At 42.4% G+C, this 10,227-nt stretch overlaps 1 long non-coding RNA gene across 1 annotated transcript; it reads left to right on the plus strand.

Annotated features, from left to right (window-relative positions):
• Positions 1-6,065: 6,065 nt before the first annotated feature.
• On the plus strand, positions 6,066-7,183 carry LOC148848077 (uncharacterized). The gene is made up of 2 exons (XR_016100869.1): positions 6,066-6,321; positions 6,943-7,183. It is a non-coding gene; the product is annotated as an uncharacterized LOC148848077 (long non-coding RNA).
• The last annotated feature ends 3,044 nt before the right edge of the window (positions 7,184-10,227 follow it).

Consider the following 10,227-nt stretch of genomic DNA (forward strand, 5'->3'; position numbering starts at 1 on the left):
AACAGAGCCATCCTGCGCAGACTGAAAGCACGTCTGGATCGTGCTAAGGGACTATGGGCCGAAGAGCTACCAAGTGTCTTGTGGGTTCACCGAACTACAAAAAAAACTGCCACAGGGAGAAACCCCCTTCAACCTCACCTACGGCACTAAAGCAGTTATCCCGGCGGAAATCGAAGTACCAACATTGCGACTTGAAACATATGACGATCGGACAAACGGAGATGAGTTACATACCAACCTTGACATACTGGACGAGGTAAGGGACCTCCCGTACATTTGGACAGCGGCCTACCAGCAGCAGGTAGCTTGCTACTACAATGCTAGAGTAAAGCAACGAAGCTTTTGAGTCGGCGACCTGGTCCTTCGTAAGATTATGGTGCCCGAACCCGGCGTGGGCAAACTTGGACCAAACTAGGAAGGGCCCTATAAAGTAAAGAGAGTGCTCGGGGGGGCATACGAGCTCGAAACCTTGAAAGGCAAACTAGTACCTCGAGCATGAAACATCATGAACTTAAGGCGATACTACCTATAAACCGCCAAGCGAAGTGGACGAAATCGCTATAAGGTCCTATGGGCCACGATGCGGAGCCAAGAGGAACCTTGGTGTAAACAAGCAAAGAAAAGTCGGGCATATTATTAGCTCGACAAAAAATCGGTTCGTTGCAAAAGCCTTCGCGGCAAAACAGGTCGCCGAAGTACAATAACCCATACAAGTGGCATATTATCAGTTCGACAAAGAATCAATTCGGGAAAAAGGAACATGGGCAAAAGATTTATCTATTCCGTTGCAAGAAACATGAGTACATTGGCCATCAGAAGGCACTTCAAAAAAAAAAAGATTATCTTTACATGCCCGGAGCTACTTCTTCGCCATCAGAAGGCACTTCAACAACACCCGAAGGCCCTGCCTCTCCTTCAGAGTCTGGCTCACCATCGGCAGCATTGGCCATCTCCTGAGTTATGCGCGAAGTGGATATGACACTAACATCGAGGTCGGGGTACATGTTCCGGATCATCCACCGGCTCATCTTGAACCCCCTTCTGTAAGAATCCACCATCAGATCGTCAAAATGTGGAGAGGCAATATGGTCTTCAACAGCCTTCTTCTTTGGCGTCTTCAATACCTTGGGAAAAAATTTGCGTCTTCTCCCTGATGTCCTCCTAAAGATATTCGACTTGATGCTGCAAGTCCAACTTCAAATCCGCCATGTGTTTGACGACTACCCCCATGGCCTCGGCATCACGCTGAGACATCACCTGCCTGCCCATGGCAACGCGAGCAGCTTCTTCGGCAGCATAAGTGGCCGCCTCAATGGCTCGGGTATTCGCCTCGACGGCATAGAAAGCCTCTTCAGCAGCATGGGTGGCAGCCTCAGCAGTTCGCGTCTGTCGCGAGCTCCTCTCCACTTGGGCCGCTAAGGCGTGAATGGGTCGATCCAGCTCGGCTTTGCTTTGAGGACGGGAGCGACCTCCTCTACCCCCCCGTGAATACTAGGCCGAGGTAAATCCTCTATGTACACGGTTCTCATGTTGTTGTGACTTGTGCTGGCTAACCGGGATAGAGCGTCGGCCTCAGTGTTCTCTGACCTCGGGATTTGCCTGATGAAGTGTGACTGGAAGTTGAGCAGGGCCTTTTTTAGTTTCGCCAAATATGTGATCATGGAGAGCTCGCGTGCTTCATACTCGCCCATAACTTGGTTGACCACGAGCAGGGAATCGCTGCAGATGACCAAGTGCTTTGCTTTTACCTTTCGCGCTAGGTTCAGCCCGGCTATCAATGCTTCATACTCTGCCTCGTTGTTGGATGCCGCGAAATCAAAGCGTAGTGCGTATTCTAATTTTGTGCCGCCCGGGCCGCATAAGACTATTCCAGCCCCGTTGCCTTACTGGGTCGAGGAACCATCCACGTGAAGGATCCAGGGCTCCTCATCCCAGTTCGCGTTTCGCCTAACCAGGAGAGATGCCACACTGGCTGCTACTTCACGGGGTTCAGACTTTATTGGCTCGGGAGCTCCGGGTTCGCCCGAACTGGGGACCTCGGGCTCGACCTATAGGGCTTCATGACTGAAAGTGCACTCGACGATAAAATCTGCCAAAGCTTGGGCCTTAATTGCGGTCCGGGGTTTGTACTGGAGATCATACTCGCTGAGTTCGATGGCCCATTTCGTCAGCCTACCGGAGACCTCGGGCTTCAGTAAAACTTGTCTTAGGGGTTTGTCGGTTAAGACAATGACGGTGTGAGCTTGGAAGTACGGGCGGAGTTTTCGAGCTGATACCACTAGTGCGAAGGTGATTTTTTCTATCTGCGGGTACCTTGTTTCTGCTCCCTACAGAATTTTACTAACATAATAGACGGGCCGCTGGACCCGATCTACTTGTTTTACTAATACCGAACTGACCACTTCGTCGCTCGCCGAGAGGTACAGTTCTAAGACCTCGCCCTCCTCGGGTCTGGCTAAGGTTGGTATGGTGGCGAGGTAAGTCTTCAGCTCGTCGAACGTGAGCTGGCAATCTCGGGTCCATTCGAACCCTTTGCCTTTGATTGCCTTGAAGAAAGGCAAGCAGCGGTCTGCCGACTTAGAAGTCCGCTGCGAGGAGCTTTTCGACCGCCCTCCAGTGCTCCGGGGCTAAGTTGCGTTTCTTCTGTCTAATGGGTCTGACTACAGGGTCAGTGTTAAGCTTGTGAGTTATAAGGCCGGGGTCAATACCAGGCATATCTGCCGCGAACCATGCAAAAATGTCTAAATTTTGGAGTAAGAAACTCACCAATTCAGTTCGCAAAGGCTCGTTGACGGAGGCACCGATCTGTAGTGTTCACGCCGGATCTGTAGCCGAGGCCGGGACGGCGACTGTTTCCTCAGTGGGCGAAGCTCGTTCCTCGCCCTGCTCCGTGGGTCGCTCTATTTCGAGATCGTCGGCTGCCTTGGTTTTTACCTTCAGGGGCGGCAACTTAGCATTTGCGAGACTCAAGTTGGTCGCTCTGTGCTACCCCCACACCGAAGTCCATGGGGAACTTCATTGCCAGATAATAGGTGGAGACCACTATACGCAGAATATGTGTAATTGGTTGCCCTATTATGGCGTTGTATGGGGAGGGGGTCGCGACCACCAGGAAATCGTGGTTGAGTCTTACCGTGCACGCCATGTGCCGACTTCCACAGGTACTGTTATTTTTCCCAAGGGCCTGACTTCCTCTCCGCTGAAGCCTACTAGAGGAGTGTGAGCGGGTTTCAAATCGCTTTTCTGCAACTGCAACTGGTTGAACGCCGATTTGAATAGTATGTCCGCCGAACTGCCTGAGTCTACCAGTACACACCGGACTTTGAAGTCGCTGATCCTTAGCTTTATGACGAGCGCGTCATCGTGGGGGTAATGAACACCTCGTGCATCGTCTTCTGTAAAAAAGATCGATTCTTCCTTCTTCGGCCTCTTGGGAGGGTTCTGCTCCTCTTGGGCTGCTTCGCGAACTGACGTCCTTGCTGCCGCCAAAGTGCATCCTGCCACCACCGAACCGCCCACTATCACGTGGATGGTTCCCCGGACTGGCCTTTCTTCTGGGGGAGGTCGCTGCAAGGTTTCGGCCGGTCTGTTGCTCGGCTCGGGGACATCCTTCCTGTGTTCCCCTTGCCGACCTGCTTTATTACTATTGTCATAATGTACAAAATTTCTTAAGTACCCGCAACGGATGAGTCCTTCTATCACGTCGCGGAGATTATTACATTGCTCAGTGCTATGACCGTGATCTTTATGAAAACTACAATATAAATTTTTCTTCCTCTCGTTGGGGTTGCTCTTCAGGCGAGGTGGCCACTTTACGTAAGGGGCGTCCTTGATCGTCATCAGGATCTCGGTCCGCCTTGTGTTCAATGGCGTGTAATCCGTCCAAACTGCTAAGGGAGCTCGGGACGGCTGGCTTGGCTTCGCCTCTCGGTTGTGGCCTCTTCTGTCGCCGGGGTTGGAGGGCTCGCCTTCTCTTTTTCTTTTTTCAACCCCGCCTTCGTTTCTCTGGTTGATCTCTTCTTCTGTTCTCATAAACTTGTCCGTGAGTTTGAGGAAGTCGGCCATGGTTGCTGGCTGGCTAGCTACCATGTGCCATTTGAACTCTTTATGAGTCACTCCTCTTTTGGTCGCAGCAAGCTGTACCACGGGGTCTAACCGAGGGATCTGCAAACATGCTTCATTGAACCATTTGATGTAGCTCCGGATGGGTTCTCCCTCTCTTTGGATCACCTTGAAGATACTTTCCTCGGTTTTCAGACACCTTTTGCTGGTAACAAAGTGCACAGTGAAGATCTGCACGAACTAGGGCCAGCTTTTTATTGACCCGAAAGCTAGGTTCTAGTACCAAGTGTGGACCACCCCTCTGAAGGTGGTGGTGAAGGCCACACATTTGCGGCTGAAACGCGTCGACGTGGTCGTTGGGGTCAAAGGACCCATCATACTTGTCCAGAGAAGGGAGTTTGAAATCTCTAGTTAAGGGGACTGCCAAAAGTTCTGCTGAAAGGGGGGAAGGAACTGAGAGAATGGGGACGGTTTTTACCTCGCCCGAGCTCGTTTCTTCCTTGCCTCTTCTGGTGAAAGATCAGTTTGTGGTTTTTAACTGATAGTTGTTAAGTGTTATAAGAAATAACTCTGAAAGGTTGGAATAGTAGTACATATAAGTTTATCTGGTTAAATGTCTTTTTAGCACCTAGAAAACCCAAGTATTATCAAGGCTTTCCTGGCACCTAGAAGGTCTGATTTCTTTAGTGGAATTCTTAGGTAGTGTGCCTAGAGAGAGGACGTAGGCCTGGTTTGGCTGAACCTCTATAAATCTACATGTCCTTTCAGTTTCTTTACGGATATTCTTTACACTTGTTGGTTTAGTGGAATTTTTTTTTCTTGTGTTTTTTGGGGGTAAAAAGCAAATTCAATCCAATAAAAGAACCAAATAAAGAACATTCAACAATGAAACAGAAACACACACACAAAAAAAAAAAAAACAGAAACTAAGACCTATCAACCACCAACTATAAACTAAAACAACACAACTACTCCGCTGAATTCGACCACTATCACAATTCAAATAAGGCAAGTTAAACCGCAGGAATAAAACAAAATTCAGTGCTTCTTTAGATAAAAATCATGAAGAGCAGCCAAAGGAAAAACCTTTATTGCCTGAACGCAACACAAAAGTGAATTTTAGCTCCATTTCTTGAGAAATTAAGATGATTGAATCCTTTGACCAAATTTCTATATGTTTTGAAAGGTGTGAAATCAGTTGTAAACAGTTGATTCTAATATGATTTTCTAATCCTTTAACTTCTTAAAACAAAGGACAATACAACAATTGCTTCCACTTGGAAACTTAAAGAAGCCCAACTTCCACCATATTCAAGACGAGAGCAACAGAACCTCCATCTGAATGGCAAATATTTCCACAATTCATTAAAAGACTTAAATAAAAATGTTCTTGAATTGGGAAACCAGTTTCTCTTTCTGGATTCCACTTGCAGATAGGGTATGAAAGACCATTTTTTCTCCTTGGCACATAGAGCTAAACAATGGGGATAGCCCATCCCCATACCCATACACCTCCGAACCTTGGTCGTAACTGGATTTGATCCCTCATCTCCACACAACCAGCTAGGTATCATACCAATTATTCCGCTGTGGTTGCTAAAGATCCAACTAGCTAGTTCACGTAAAATAAGGTGAAATTTTTTCTTCATGAGATTTCAATTTTATAGATACAGAGAACCAGCTGTGAAATTAATTTCACAGCGATGTGTTCCCTCTCCATTAATTAATAGTGCCTTGATGCTTGGGCCAGATTGGTCCATTAAGTATTTATGTTTGGTTTGGGTTCAAATACTATTCGTCAAATTAACACAAGTGTGTGAACCAGACTACATGACCAATCATGAGTGAAAGAAGAAATGGTCAACCACGAATTGAGACATTATTTTTGGGCGAAACAGATGCCTTCATCACCACATATTTAGAAACTATATATTTTGGACCCATTCAAACACCACATCACCACTAATTGCACATATAAATAAGTCGTCTCCTCTCTAACGTCTATTGTAATACTAAGTAAGTAACTAAGAATTCAAAGTAAAAGAAGAGAGAAAGCGATGGCAAACAAGATTGTGGCAGTGTTGGTGGTATGCATGGTTCTTTTTGCTGCGGTGCAATTCTCCGAGGCAGCAGATGAAGGTGCTGATCCTAAGTTCGTAGAATGTCTCTACAAGTGCGGGGACGATTGCAAGGGTGGGGAGGAAAAATCTGCCTGTGACGCCAAGTGCGACCAGGAGTGCAAGGATAAGGTCAAACTTGGTAAGACACACGCACACACAGTTTCCTTTCTTTCTTTTCTTTTTAAGGTGATCAATCGAACGGAACAGATGCAAATTATGGACTCTTTGCCAATGCTAACAGCCCATCTGTTTTGTTTTGAAAGCAATAGTTGTATGAACACGGATTTGGGAATATCTCCTATCTGAAATTAATTCTTGAAGATAGAGATGTTTCATTCCATTATAATGTTTGTCTGGCCCATGCATGTACTATATTCATATGGCTTTTGCTTTCAGGGGATCCCTGTCAAATACGTTAGACCCAGTTGGTGGATTTCCTGTCAATGGGTTCGGTCTATGCATATGCATGATCCCATATATAGAGAACTACTGAACCCACCAAACCGATTATATATATAGTTTATCGTTTTGTGGTTTACTGGTGTCCCAACTCCCAATTTAGAATTGGGTGATGAGGATGAATTCTTTCTGTAATTTTTGTTGGGATGCCATATATAGCCCACCTCAGGCCACCGAGATAGTTAACGTTGGGGCTTCAATATTCATCACATTGCAATTAACTGCATCAACTAATACTCAATTTATTTTTGATTTTTGATGATGATTTTGTTTTAATTTCTTTCTTCCATCATCCGTGCAGGTTAACACCTGAGCAGTAGCGGACAATAAAGCTTAAGTCATGGACAACAACCACGTACCTTGAACGAGTGCAGAGAGATTAACCAATAAGGCAACAACAGTAGAGCTAGAGGAAGTTCCTTACATATGTTTCTCATTCCCATGTCGTAAATGGTGCTATATATAGCTTTCAGGCCACTGCATGTTCTAAGGGTGTAATAGTTTCTTCATACCTACAATGAAATAATGATTTTCTTTATTAATCTCACCTCCAACAACACTACTTAAAGACCTCCAATTTCTCTTATAATTAACAAATTCTTCTCATCAATACAATATATAGCAATGTTAATTAGTTTGTTATTCCTCTACCTAGCTAGGGCTATCTATCTATGGCTTGTGTCTACCCAACCTAACCAAATTAAACCTGCCCAATCAATTATTTGTTATTCCAGACGGTTTAAAATTCCTGATTATATAATGATCATTAATATAAAAAAGGTTTACTGGTTTTCTTGTAAAATTTTATTATATTTCTTCTCCAATAGGTAAATTTCATAAACAATGTATAAAATATTAATTTTGGTAAAAAAAAACGCTTGATTTATCAACTTATAAATAGTTTACTATTTTACTCTCATTTTCATTTAGTTTATATTACCAAATTAAAAAAAAATAAAGTTTTAAGCTGCTATTAGGATAGATAATTTATAGATGCCAAGTATGGTCATATATACCTGATTCTCCCCATTAATAATTAAAACAGTTCTGACTCTATCTTATAAGAACCAATTAATAATTGATTTGCGACGGGAACACCCAGTTCCAAACCAGAACTGAACCATTAAGAGCCCTAGTCTCTAACAGGGAGAGGAAAAGAAATTTTGTATGACGTATCGTAGAACATACAAATAGTTCAGGGCAATGGTTTGGCATAGATATATAGGCTGAGTTCACAACCCTACTTACTATTTGAGCAAGTTAATATTCGTTAAGTCAAGCTGCAAATCCATGGGAAATATCTAATAAGTTCCCACTAACCAGATATGGAAAGGAATACAATTCTTGGTTAAACAATATTAAAGAAAATCCGGAATACATGATTTTTTGGATTTTAAGAGGGGGAAAAGTTGGTCAATAAGAAATTCATATTCTTTTTTCAGATTTACGAGGGGACCAATGAAATTTTTTCTCAGTGGGTAAATAATTTTTCCATATGGGGGAAAGTTAACAAAACTTGAATGGGACAAAAATGCCCTTTTTGCTAATGAAATATTTATGGATAAAATTATCATTATTTTATTTACCTAGAAAATGAAAAAATATGGATAAATAACTTATCAAGAAGTGAATTAAACTTATGCAGTAAAAAAATATTACTATATGAAGCATCCACAGTGGAACCAAACTATCCATCAACAAAGTCCAACAATTGACAATATCACTTAGAGAGGAACCCACATGAAAAGCAAAATTTACACAAGAAAAATTATAGTATATTATACAATGTATATGACCCAGACCCCTTATATAGGTATCCCATGCTAGGGGATAGCTTATTATCTGCCTGAGTTGCTCCAAACTTAGCAATCTAAACCCATACATACCCTCGCCCTCGCCCTAGCCCGGCCCGCCCTGGCGTGCGCATGAAAAGTCGATTGGTTAACTGGTTGACTGGTTCGATTAACCATCAGTTTGGTTCATTGGTTTTTTATTATTTGCAATATCATATATATATATATATATAATAGAAATATATATAAAATATTACATTTTAAATAATAACTAATATATTATATATTATAAATATATATTTATATATAATACATATTTATTAATTTATAATGTTTAGAAAATATAATATATATAATATACATAAAAATACATAAAATATATATAAATATGTGTATACCGGTCGGTTCATTTAACTGTTGGTTTTCTATTATGGTTAACCGAAACCAAACCTGTACCTTCATTTTTTAAAAATATCGAACCAACCGGTTCGACTAATCGAATTTTTGGTTTTTTCTTGCTCACCCCTATCATTGCTATTGGCCGATGGAATGGAGCTGAGTTACGATATCTTAGGATAGCAACCAGAACATTAAAAATGCCGCTTGAAAGAAACAATGAAAGCTAAGCACAAACTTTGCACAAAAATGGAAAAATATGTAGAAAAGAAAACTCCAAAAAAGAGGCTTCTAGTCACCAATCAAGTTTTTAAGAACTGGACTGAACACAGAACTGTTTTGGCCATCGGTTTCTAGGTCAAATGGTCCAACCATCAGATTTGAGTGGATGACCCATTCTGGTTAAAAAATAATTAAAATAAAAATGACCAAAAACCATTGTCTAGGTCGATAGGTTGATGATTCAACCACCTGGGCTAGCAGTCAACGATTTTTAACCCAAGAACATTTTTAAGGTAGAAGGAAACCGGTTTTCGGGTCAACTGGTCTGGTCCGGTGCAATTTTCAAAACCATGTGACCAAAAAATATGTGACTATGAGATGAACCCATTCCATCTGGCCAATGTGTTTGAAAGAGCAGCCTAAACCGAAAATAATATTTTGAGCGTAGAAACCCCATTCCATCTGTTTTGAGCAGCCTAAACCAAAAAATATGTGACTATGAGATGAACCCATTCCATCTGTTTTGGCTCAAAACCCAAAACAGATGGGATATGAGGCCCTTTGTGTGGGTCCCACAACTTGCCACTTGTTACATATTTTGAGCGTAGAAACCCAAGTTCATTTTCGTGCATGGCTAAAACCAAGAATCACATCCTTGGATTTATTGTCGTGGTAGTGGTACCACCAATATGTCACTACATCTAATTGAAGGTTGGGACATCAATTCATCAAAAGCTTTGATTTTGTTGTTGAGTGCAGCCCTACAACACTCTCGTGGCAAAAGTGATGTGTAGAAACCCACCATCATATATGGCTCGAATGGACGCTTATGTTGTTTAGGCTCTTTCAACTTTATTTATGTCCCTTCCTTCCCCCTTCAAACGATATCACATTACATGTGAGGCGAGATCAACAAGGCCAAGGGCAATAATAATGAAGATGGTTTGGAGATACAACAAATAAATAGATTTATCCCTCGCCATGCTTCACGAATTTTTTATAAATTTATGTTGAAATTTAATATTACTAGAGATTAAATTTCACGGGCTTGATTGATTAATTACATAGATTGACTATACTTTTTATCACCATTCAACAGAGGTCAATAATATTAATAGGTTATCCATTTTGGTTGATCAAGACATGCTGATCAATGATATTTACTAAGAAGTAAG

Source organism: Nelumbo lutea, chromosome 6, assembly GCF_056320005.1.
Source record: "Nelumbo lutea isolate HS-2025 chromosome 6, American lotus-T2T, whole genome shotgun sequence".
NCBI classification, from domain to species: Eukaryota; Viridiplantae; Streptophyta; class Magnoliopsida; order Proteales; family Nelumbonaceae; genus Nelumbo; species Nelumbo lutea.